Consider the following 12,819-nt stretch of genomic DNA (forward strand, 5'->3'; position numbering starts at 1 on the left):
AATTGTATGTCCAAATTGTATGTTTTGTATGGTTCTATAGAATTTATGAAGATCAATTAGCAAAATTCAGAAGCTAAAGATAATATCGCTTTACCACCACTATTACCAGTCTTGCCTTTGTATTCAGTTGCTAGAGACGGATTCAAGAGAAATATTAGGCCTCTACATAGAAACGAGGATGCTGATTTAGTTGCTTCTACTTTGAATGTGGTTGAAGATATTGATTATAGCCAAGAACCTTATATTGAAATAGTTAATTGTGTTGATTCTGTTATAGGACATGTTTTTGCACTATTTGATGATTATTAAATCATTTGTAATTTTTTTTTGCTTGTAAGGAAAATTCGAGCAACTTTGATGTCCAAAGTTATCCTGTCGAGTAGTCTTGAAATTTAGTAGATATTTAGTTATTGAGTTTGCCCTGATTGGATTTTATGATAGTAGTGGAGAATTTTTTCAATTGGAAATTTTGATGGAGAATTTTGTTTGGTGTTTTTGTTGAAGAGTTGAAGTCTTATTTCCTACAGTGGAATTTGTCTCAAAGTGGAAAATCTTTGAAGTTTTGATCATTGCAGAGAAATTTGTGCCAATATGGAATTTGTTAGAATCAGAGTGTCACCGAATTCTATTTGAAATGCTATTTGGGAATCCTATTTGAAATTTGTTTGACAATTCTAGTTAAAATTCAATTTGGGAGTTCATTTGGAAGTTTGAAATTTGTGTTGAACTTAAAGAGGTTAAGATATGGAGTAGGGAGAAATTTTTGGAGCTTTTTCCCTAGTTGGGCTCTAGCTTCCTACTTGAGTAGTGGCATTAACTTCTTTACAGCAATCTGTCGGGTGCCTGGCGCTTGAGCTCCTATATATCCAGTCCAGGCTCGTTTCACATTTTTGGTACATTTTTCTACATCATTTTCCGTCTATAACTCTATTCTAGTATTTGAAATGTTTCATATATATAATTAGCTCTTTATTATGATTTAGACAAGTTAGACAAATTTGTAAAGAAAAAATCTTTTTATTCTTTTTCCGTATTTTTTAATAAATTCTCCTTTGCTCTGCCAATTATCTTTTGTTTTTGTGTATTTGTGATATTTATTTCATATATTTATCCTCATATTTTAACACTTCTGAAACTACTTGTCCCACATATTTGAAGTTCAATTTTTTTTTTTTTTTTTCACGAGAAAGATTGTTAACATACTTTTACACTACCATTTGTTCCTATTTGGTTTTCATTTTTTAAAATTTATTTTTCTTCAAACTTATTTTTGATTACTCTCGTCCTTAACTTTCAATTAATTAGCACATACTATATTTGATGATGATTTGTCCAAATATTTTTTATTTATGAAACGACTACTTGCGCTTATTTTTTGGGATAATAGATTAAGAAATAGTAACTTTATTAAAAAATATATTGTTAAAAAATTGAAAAAAAATTTGAGTACACGTGAAAAATTATTTGATTGAGAGAATATGTACTTTTAAGGAAAAAATGAGTTTCAGATATTAAAGTTCAAACATTGACTTAAGCCATGTTTGATGGTTATTATTAAGAATAAAGATATTTAAATAGTGATTTTTTGAATAATATATGGTTAGAAAGTAGGAAACATCCTTGATTTTATGTGTAAAATATTTTATTGTGTGAATGTGTGGTTAAAAATGAATGCAAAAATTAAAGAATTTTGCTTTAAAGGAAACAAAATGAGCTCAATTGATCTCACGTATGTTTTAATTAGCACGTATGTAGTTGTCGTTTGTTTTTTAAAAACAAAGGAATATGACACTCAAATACGGTTTGAAAACAGGGGCATGACCCAGTGCTGCGTGAATGACCCTATTTGTATGGCAAAACTCTAAAAATAGAACACTTGAACTTCATTTAATTGCTATCATGGTCCTTCATTTTATATTGCTCTCCAAGTCCTCAAAGTAATGCCTTTTCTCTCTCTCTTAGTCTTCTTCGCTACTTTACTTTAATCTATACCAAATCAGCACATATTAATTAGCTAATAGCATTCCATAAAATAAAATAACGAATATGTGTGTTTGTATATATATATAAAGGTTACTCACTAAACACTCATTTCTATACAAGCAAGATAAAAAATAGTCTCCAAAAAAAAAAAATTTAAAATCAATCTTCGTTTCAACATAGTTAAAAGAAAAATTAGCGATAATGAAGAACACGATCAAATATTAGTTTCTTCACAAAAATACTAAATATATATTTTATAATAAAAACTTCTTGATCCACACACAAATATCAAGAATTGATTTTTGATCAACAATTCATTTATTTTGTACCATATTGATTTGGATAGAAAGAATTGAAAATATTAAATATTAATATTTCATTTAATAAAAAAAAATCTAGTATAAGGACAAAATATAAAGTTTATGGGTTAATATTGAGATCACGTTATTTATTAAATGTACTACATTTCAATTGCATTAAATGTTTTAATTCTTTATTCATTGTTACATACATGTCTTGTACTTTTTTTTATGGTATTATTATTCATAAACTTTCATTAATTAGCACATCATGTTTTTAATGACCTTTTTTTATTCAAAAATTTTGTTAGCTTGCTTTAAGATATGGGCAAATATGTAGTTGAAAATTTGTTTATGGCTTTTTTTTTTTTGTGTTTGTTTTTTTGTGCTTCAATAAGTCCCTCTTTACAAAATTTATTTGGACAAATCATCATAAAAACAAGATACGCTAATTAATTAAAGATTGATAAGATTAATATTCATGAAATTAAATTATCAAAAGTTTAGTAATTAATCTTGAAATTGAAGATTATTTACTATCATTTAGTATCTTCAAAATCAAATATAGTGAAGATAGAAAATCAAACTCATTTTTCCAATTTTCTTCTCCAAATTGAAATCTAGAAGAATTCAAACCTATTTTCAATTGTCTTCCCCGAAATGAATGGATGATCAACTGAATCACTTCACCTTTACTATAGTCAAATTGTGACCGAAAAAATGATCTAGTAAACGAAGGGAAAAAAAAAAAAAAAAAAAAACAGGAAATAAAAAAAAAAAATAAAATTATAATTTAAAAAAAAACTCAGGTAATACAATGCAATGATAAATTTACACTTTCATAGAAACTGTAAATTTGGTTCTTAGGCAACAAATTTGGTGAAATTGTGACCAAATTATTCCGGAAGTGAGGAGGTAAGAGAATATATTCCAAATTACTGAATAATAATCTTTAATTTAAGTCACAAAATTTTCTAATATAAATATATTGTTTATAGGAAAGATAATTTTATATTATTTATAGAAAAGATAAATAATATTTATCACTTGATTTTTGAAAAGATTTTACAGATTTGATATATTTGATATTGTGTTTTTAATGTAAGATGCTTATGATTTTTTCCCTCCCTTATAAAAAAGTGAAAATTTAGGAAGAGGGGTGGGGCCGTTGGGGTTTGTGGATGGGAGCAAGTACATAGAATTTTGTAAATCTAGTAATAATTAGGTTTTTCTTAGATTTGGGTCCGTTGGGATTTCTTAGGCAATAACTTTATTTTTGTTCCACGACACTGTCTTGTAATACAATCTTAGTTCTTGTTTGTTTCATTTTTAAAATGCCCTTCTTTTTTCAAATTTGTTGTCAATTAAAATGAAATTAACCACTTTTATCAACTTTTTAAACACAAATTTCATAAATTTTAATCAAAATACAGTAAAAATCTATTTTTTTAAACCCAAGAATGCAAATATAGATTTTTGTTAATAATTGCAATATTATTCTTTCCCCGTTATGTGTTGTTAACATAACTGGGGACATTAATTTAAAAAAGAAAAGTTGTTCTGTTAAGATTTACCATTTCAATAGTGTTTCTTCATCTCTATTCTGAAATTAGAGATATCTGTGCACTAATAATTATTTTCGTAGATTCTTATGTGTTAATGATAGATACATAATTCATTGAAATTAGTTTCCTTTGCAATATGTGAGTTGATCAACTTGCAGACTTCTCCATTAACTCGTTCAAGATAAATTTAAATAATATACTTGTGATCTTATTCAATAGTTTAAAATTTTGGATTAAGTGACTTAACAAAGTAAAAAGATGTTGAATTTGAGTCTATTCATCGCCAATTAACACAAACAATAAGCGATTAATATATAATCAAATTATATGAAAATTTTTAAATTAAATAAACATTAACATAAGATACATCATCGATACTAACAACAAAGTATTTAGCCACTCATGATTGTTGAATAAAAGGACTAAAAGCAGCATTGGATTCAATACAACGAATTAAGATGAAATGTTCCGTTGAATACAGCGATAGCACAGCATGTTTCAGTGCGATCACATGGTTTAATTGAATTTACCCACGCCTGAGCTCGATCAACCCTTGCCATCAAACCAATGTTGACCATAGTAGAATGTGCACTTTGGTCCTTGATTCGGTTTCTTGTTAAACTCATGTCCTCCAATATTGCAAGGCGAGCCTTCAACTTCCAACTTGATAGATTGGTCCATGAATTCCAATTTCATCCAATTTTCATTCGTCTTGATCATTTAAGTTCATTTTCATTGTTTCTTGTCCAATACCGAATTTTCTCCTAAAATAATTAATAAACGCATGTTTGACAACCATTATTTGAAAACTCAATTTTCTACTCACTCATTTCAACGGTATATTCACACCATAAAATATGCTACACCTAAATTCAGAATCGTTTCCTACTTTTAAACTACGCATTTTCTTAAAATTACTATCCAAAACATTAATTTTTTTTTTCCAAATAATGATTGTTAAATAGGAATTAAGTATCTAGCTCATATAATTACTCACACGTCACTTTTGATTGCACGAATAACAATCATAAACTCAAACTAATGGGACAAAATCCCTTTTCCCCCATTTTTTTTTTACAAGCAACACTTTTTTCGGTTGCAATTTACTTGGGATTGGCAAACTCCAACTTGCTTTTCCCTTTTTTTATTTGCTTACAGGCCCACCAAAAATTCGACACACTGGCATCATTTTCCTAGTTGGTTTCCGCCGATTGAGGTTGGAGTGGGGTTAGAGACTTTTTGCTCTTTTCCTTATTATTTTCTTTTTTAAAATTTCACCACTTCTTTCTCTGATCGCCTAAACTCTTACCTTTGTTCTGCTACTCTTTCATCTATATTTTGGTTGCTGCATTTTCTTTGTACAATCCATTTTAGAGATTGGTTGGTGGGATAGGTTATTTCATTTTTTTTTGTCTTATTGTTTAATTATTTACTACACGGAAGGGCATTTAGTTTTTTATTTTTTTTTGGATAAAATATAATTTTTAATCGGATAATTATATTTTCAAATCATAGTTTTTGTTTGTCCCACCATCACACTCAATAGCTCTAAACTTTGTTCATTTGTCGCACTTTTACTCTCAATTTTTTTTTTCTTCGTGCATTCTCGTGCTCAATTTGAATTAACTTGTATATCTTATCCTTGATGCTAATTTAAATCCAAATGTTCATGCTCGCTTTGAAATGAGAGGTAGATATTTTTTCGAACTTTTATTTTTCACTTATTTTAAATATAAGGTACAGATAAATATTTTTATGCACTCTTATTAAATTTTTTGGATCAAAACTATCACTAGGGACAAATATACTAATTAATGAAACGTTGAGAAAAATATATGACAAAAAAATTGTACAAATTATGAAAAACGACCCTTTTCAAATTGAACCACAAGTTGCGGATATTCATGCCAAAAAAACAAAAAACAAAAGGAAAAGGAAAAGAAAAAGGAAAAACATGAGAGACCGAATTCAAACATTGGCCAGATGTCAGGGACAATTATTGTTTATCACTATTTCTTTTTTTTAAACCAAAAGTCAACAATTATTATTCAACTTTTATAAAAATGTCTTACATTTTTGTTTTAAAAAAATAATGTCACAGTATTTACATTAAAAACAGAACAAATTCTTTATTTTTTGGCTTTAAAAAATAATTAATATTATGATAAAAAATTTTATTATTTTTTTTAAAAAACAAAGAAACATGTAAATTAGTTCAAGGAGTTCAGTTTATTAAAATATAATATCTATAATAAATATCCACTCATTATTTGAACCAATGACTCGATGACTTAACCGGATTAATGCTAGTAACTAATTAACTAGGTTATATACCAGTTTCAACTTGAGAAATTTTGATATTGGCCAAAATTAAACTCCAGTTTGGTGGAGTTGAAAATTAAATTTATAATAAATTTTGATAAAAGATGAAGAAATAAATGATTGAAAAGTTGTGAATTTCATAAAATATGTGATTAAGAATATTTTATTATTTTCGACTTCAATTTTAGTAAATTTTAAGTCACACAAAACATGGGTTGAAAAGGGAAAAAAAAAAAGTGGAAATTACACTCAAGCATTTTTTTAACTTCCAATATAAAAAATCAAATATAAGAATTATTTATATAAAAATGGGGTCATAATTTATTTTTTAATATTAATAATAATATTATCAAATTAATTATCCTACTACCTCCATTCCATTCAACCCACAAATGCTATTACACTTTCAACTTATTTCTATTTTATCTTATTCAATCGCTCCTTCAACTTATGTCAACGACAAGCGCAACAGCAGTGCCCGTGTGCGTGACAACATGCGCCGTAATATCGTGACCTTGGCACAGCTATGGATGAAACAATGGTGATGCACTTCCATCGCCACTGTTTCGTGCGTAGCGACGATCTGCTTCTGTGCACAGCGACGGTGCACGTCCATAGTCGCTGCTTCTTCCGTAGCAATGATCTATTTTCTGTAATCTCCTCTATTTTTCTCTTCTTCTGTTTGGTGTGATGTTAATGGCTATGATGTGGTAGTTGTGAAAAAGATGGTGGGTTTGAGGAGGTGGTGGGGGTGATTGTTGATACAGGCGATGGTAATGATGCAGTAGTGGTGATGGCAGAGATGAGTTTCGAAAAATTTTGCTGGGGATGGTGGTTGTGGTGTTGTAGAGATATGGGGTGGTTGAGTGGGATGATGGCGAGGTGGTGGTGGTGGTGGCCATTGTGATGCAATGATGGTGGTTCTGGCAATGATAGGGCTCATGCTAGTGGAATAGATAATGGTGTTGGGTGGCAACTCGATGATGGTAGGGTGACACGACGTTTGATTGGTGTCGATGGTGGATTGGTATTGGATTATATTAAATTGGGATGGGGATTGGATGAAGAGTGTTTGTTAACAATAAAAAAATTAATTTATGACCAGTAAATAATATATCATAGATAAAATAAATAATTTAAGATAAAAAAATAATATGTGATCTAAAAATGTATGATTATTAGCAAAAAAAAAAAATTTTATCGCTTGTACTCATTGTGAAAAGGGTAATTATACTACAACTACAAAAATTGTTAGTTACACCACAATTTTTTTATTTACTTAAATAACCTTAAATAAAATTACATAAGTGGGTTTTAAATATATTTATCACATAACATAATTTATTTTTCCACCACAATCATAAAACCTTTAAAAATTTATCTTCTTCCCCAATCCCTCCTCCAACCCCCACGCTCAAAACTTCATCTTTCAATTAAGTTTGGCCGTTAAAGAAATTAAATTGATTCCAAGGAAGAATAACGATTAAAAAAATTATGTTTCAATGATGAAATTGATAGAATTTATACAAAAAAAATGGAGCTTCTAGTACCGCATGAATTAGCTTAAATCATATCAATTTACCTTCATGAGAGATAGAAAAACGTTCCCAAAAAAAAAAAGAAAAAAAAGAAAAGGAAATGGATGAAGAATTGGGAAAAACTCCAAGTAATTTCCATAATTTTAGAACTCTTAAACAACAACCTAGGCAAGGGGTAAGGGATATAGAGGGAACATGGGATTGGGGGATGTTGAAGTGGAGAACCAAGAGAATGAGGGTATTGATTCACATGTGATGAGATTTTCAAGGGCTTTAGATTTTGCGCAGTCAAAAGGATGAGTGATCTGTGCAATGTCTTTAGATTTTCAATACTTTATTAAATCATTTTGTAGTATCAAAAGATTTTATGGGAATTCTACGTGGGCAAGTTTTCATTGAGACTATGACATGCTACTTGATTATGTCTTGAAATGTTTATTTTTGGTTTATTCACACACACACACACACACACACACACACACACACACACACACACATATATATATTATGTTTTTTACATATTTATTTTTGTTCTTATTGAATTAAGAGTATAATTTTAAATTTATTGTGGTATATTTATTAAAAATATATTTTAATTATGGTGTAATTATAATGTGGTGTTGTAATTAAAATTTGTAGTGGTAATATAATTACCCTTGTGAAAATAGTTCATATCCTTTTAAATTTGACATTCACTCCCTTATTTCAAATCTTTCTTGCAGAGTTAGTTATTTTCATCATGTTTCGTTAAATCATTCCATGAAATATGAGTAATTGGCATAAAAAAATCTTTATCTTTTGCCTTCATTGTGTAAATTATCCTTATAGTTTTAATTTTGATATTCGTGCACTTAGATCAACCTTTTTTTGTATAAAAAATCCTTACCATCCTTTTTTTTTTCCTTTCTTGCATTAAAACATTGTAAAATGACTAATTTATCTACCACTTTGAATAATCAAATAAAAGAAAAAATGATATGTGGATTTTCAAATTTTTTAAGAAGTGCAAATTAATCTCACTTCAAAAAATTTAAAATATTCTTCAACAAAAAAATATTTTATCTTTAAAATTAATCCAGCTATCCCTACGCCCACGCACCACCCACCACCACTACCACTACCACCACCAAAATAATTGAAAAGTGAACTAAAAGTGTTAAAAAAAAAAAACAAAAGAATTAAAAATAGAAAAAAACAAAAACGCAAAAAAGCAAACTGGCGATTCTTCCTAGTTTTGACAACTTGGTCTTGGTCAAGCATGCTTTTCTCCAAGTTTCTGCAGATAATTCAAAGTTTCCAAAAAGTGAGCAATACAAATTACACTCTTGACTACTTTAACATATTCTTGGACATTTTACCAAAGTAAGAAGACACTTCTTAGAAGGGGTAACAATGGTCTATTGCAAGATTTTGCGAGAGAAACTTAGAGCCATTTTACATATAAAAAGTTTAAACCATTTCAGATCTCTTTTCCCCGAATCAAGACCCAACACTTCCTGCGCTGAATCACACGAGTTGGGATCCAGATTCATTTTTGGCACCACTACTTGATTGATATATTTAAGTTCAAACTTTTTTGATGAGAAAAATCACTCTATGTAATACAGAGGTAAGAAATTATCATAACAGTGTTTTGCATCGACCTAAAATTTGTAAATATTATTAAATTCATAAGTAGCATCATCTCATCAAAAAGGGCAGCAAAGATAATATTGAAATTCCATAGAAAGATTCCATGAAAGGAAAGCGTACCTCAAAGCTTTAGATCAGCGTGAACTGGGGCGGACCCAAGAGGGTCCCTAGGGTCACTTAACCCTCCATTTTTTTCAATTCTTATTTTTATTTTTTTGTCTTAGTTGAAATATTATATTTTTAATATCATTTTGAAGTACTCACGGCCTAATATTTCACGTCGTTAATGTAGTGTGAAATGGCCAATCGTAACAAATGTTACGATGTGTCAAAATATGCCGTTCCAAACTAATATTTCGAGAATTTCGATAAAAAGCTAACTTTAAAAATTTTTCGACGATTATACGCTAGTCATATTCATAAATCTTCAATATCCTCTCAAAGCTCATTCCGAGAACTATATTATAAATATATCGAATGATTTAAATAAATATCGAAAATATTTAAACGTACGTCAAACGTTTATACTAAAAATAGACATATAACTCGTCTCTTTTTGGATAAAAATTAATTATTTTATTAATGTTTATTGTTTTTTTGCGACAAATTTCTAAATATAATTTATATCATTTTATTAGGAAATTTTATATGTGGTATGACGTCAAATTTTGTTTTTTTTGGACGTAAAAATTATTAATAAAATTTTCATTATTTTATAGGGCTAATAAATTGTTATACTACTTTTTCATCTTGATTATTTTTATATTTGAAAAAATTATATCTACAAAAATTCAATCATTTTTAGGATTTATTATTATTATTATTATTATTATTGTTACCTTTTTCTCTCGATTAATTAATTTTTTTCAAGTGACGTCAAAAATTTTATTAGGAAATTTATTAGATTATTTTTTTAAGAATTGATTGACGAAAAAAGTAACAATAAAAAAACATCCTAAAAATAATCGATTATTTTTTTTATATATAAAAGTTTTTTAGATGTAAAAATAATCAAGATGAAAATGTAGTATAACCGTTTATAACCCATATAAAGTAATAAAAAAATTTCATTGCTCTTTTTAAAAATTTGATTGTAACCCCCTAATATAAAATGTCTGCGTCTGCCCTTGAGCGTGAAAAGTCGAATTAGTGTCCTTTCCAAAGAAGGATACATACTGGATTTTATTTTATTTATTTATTTATTTATTTTTTGGGTACTTTCTCCTCCATAACAAAAGATACAATAATTATGTTGTTATACAACCGTGCCAACTCCAAAATTCTTGAACGAGTTACACTCATTTATGTAGCATAATATGTTATATAAACATAATGATTGACATAATCTTTAACATAATATCACATAACAACCTATTATCGAACTGCTTAAAATACAGTTAACTTTTTCATTAAATGACATCATACCAACACATTCTGTCATTCTCTCTGTTACACACTTTTTAACACATGAGTTATTCCATAATATTTGCATAATTCTATTCTCAGGTACTCGATAGTGAGGCGGTTATATTAGCAATTTCACCTGAAAATTGCCACTTATTGTAAAAATTATGTTGGTCAAATTATTTGTTGTATCATCGTGAACAAACCCTGGCTAGAAAATCAGTGAATTGGGGAACGTTTGACAATCGAACTAGGGTTTAACCATAAGAAACGTCCAAATTAATCACTGTGAATGTTTGATCCCAGGATATCTTGGTAATAAATGAGAAGAATATGATAGGCTAGTCTTCATGTTGGCACAATGATGAACCTATGATTTCCTTCACATTTTCCTCTATTTGTTAAATATTAAAAACCAAAAAAGGCCAAATTACAATCTAACTGTTATATGGCTAAAAATCATGCCCCTATCTAATGCCTAATGGAGCTATTTAAAAAAATCACTAAATTTTTGCACGCGTGGGAGTCTGTCCCATTAACGTAGAATTTTGTTTAAATTATTATGTGATTTTGCTACTTGCCAAAAAGCCCTTCTACTCATAGAGGACTGGGGCACCTCAACCCCTTTTCTTAGTCTGTCCCCAATCTTGGAATTATGATGGCGACTGTATCAAAATTTGATATTTCATCTTAAAATGTCAATCTCATTAAAAGGAGTAGATCAAGTCCTTATAAATTGGCATATACTTTTACCTTTATTTAATTTGAATTTTATCTTCGAACATGCCTCAACAAGATGGTGACTCATTTGAGTAGATCAATCTTGAAATTCGCGTGCTCATTTTTTTTTTTATATTTTTAATCTGATCAATTTGCTTGTTTGAGATTAATAGACTCCGATATCATATTAATCTTGAAGTTCCATCTTAAAATGTCAAATTTATTAATAAAAGTGGTCCAAATCCTCATAAATTAGTTTATATTTTCATCTTTATTTGATGTGTAATATTATGAACGTTTGAGCACAGTTAGAGAAGCTTTGAGATGTGGAACTAATTTAATGAGAATAAGAATTTCCAAACTTAAAATAAAGCCGATAAGCTGATGTTTAAGCAGCATCACAAGAGCTATATGGTCGAATACATCTAACGTGGTATTATGCCTAAATTTATATGGCCAAATACATCTACCATGCAATTGCATCGCATACTATTAAGAATTATGTACCGAATCGGTTCTACTTGATCAGTGAATAAAGGAATGCTTATAATATGACAATTTAAAAATAAAAAAAGTACACAAGATTTACGTGGTGAAAAGATACTATGGACAGAAAATGAGAACTTATCAATATGAATAATGAAATATTACAAATTATTCTACAAAATGTAAGGATTGATTTTTTTAGAGGTTTACTCCTCGCATATATAGTGCAAAGAAGGGCCTAAGATGTGGTGGAGTTCAACTGTAACAAGTTTATACAAAAATGGAGTGTTTGAGATAAAATATGATTAAAAATCTGCCAAAAATGAGAACTGCTAGATCGTTACTTTAGCGGCCGCATCACGAAAAATGCGCGCCAATGTTCCTGCTCTGCACCCTCAATTGCTACACACCTGATCATTGTTTCCTTTTCCTTGCACGATTTTGTCCTCTCCTATAGCAACTTGGACTTCTTCATGTCTTCTTCAAGTTAAAAACAAATTTAAAACTCCCAATTGAACTCCTAAATTGATTTCCAATTTGAATTCTCAAAAAGACTTCAACTAGATTTCTCATCTAGATTTCAAATAAATTCCCATATAGTCTTTCAAATAGAATTTGGGTCACACCATACTCCACCTTTCCTGAATTTGTCTCTAACATTTGAATACTGAGGCGGCAAAGCGAAATTTCCCTTAACTTCTGAACTCAATTGAGATATATTTTTAATATAGACTCTAAACCAAACTCCAATGGTACTATACCGAACTCAAAATTCACCCAAGTCCCTAATTTCTACTGATTAATATCCAAAGATTATCTATAATAAAGCAAGACATATAAGTGAACATTATTCACTCCTTCAACATAACA

This window comes from Olea europaea, unplaced genomic scaffold, assembly GCF_002742605.1.
Source record: "Olea europaea var. sylvestris unplaced genomic scaffold, O_europaea_v1 scaffold60, whole genome shotgun sequence".
Lineage (NCBI taxonomy): Eukaryota > Viridiplantae > Streptophyta > Magnoliopsida > Lamiales > Oleaceae > Olea > Olea europaea.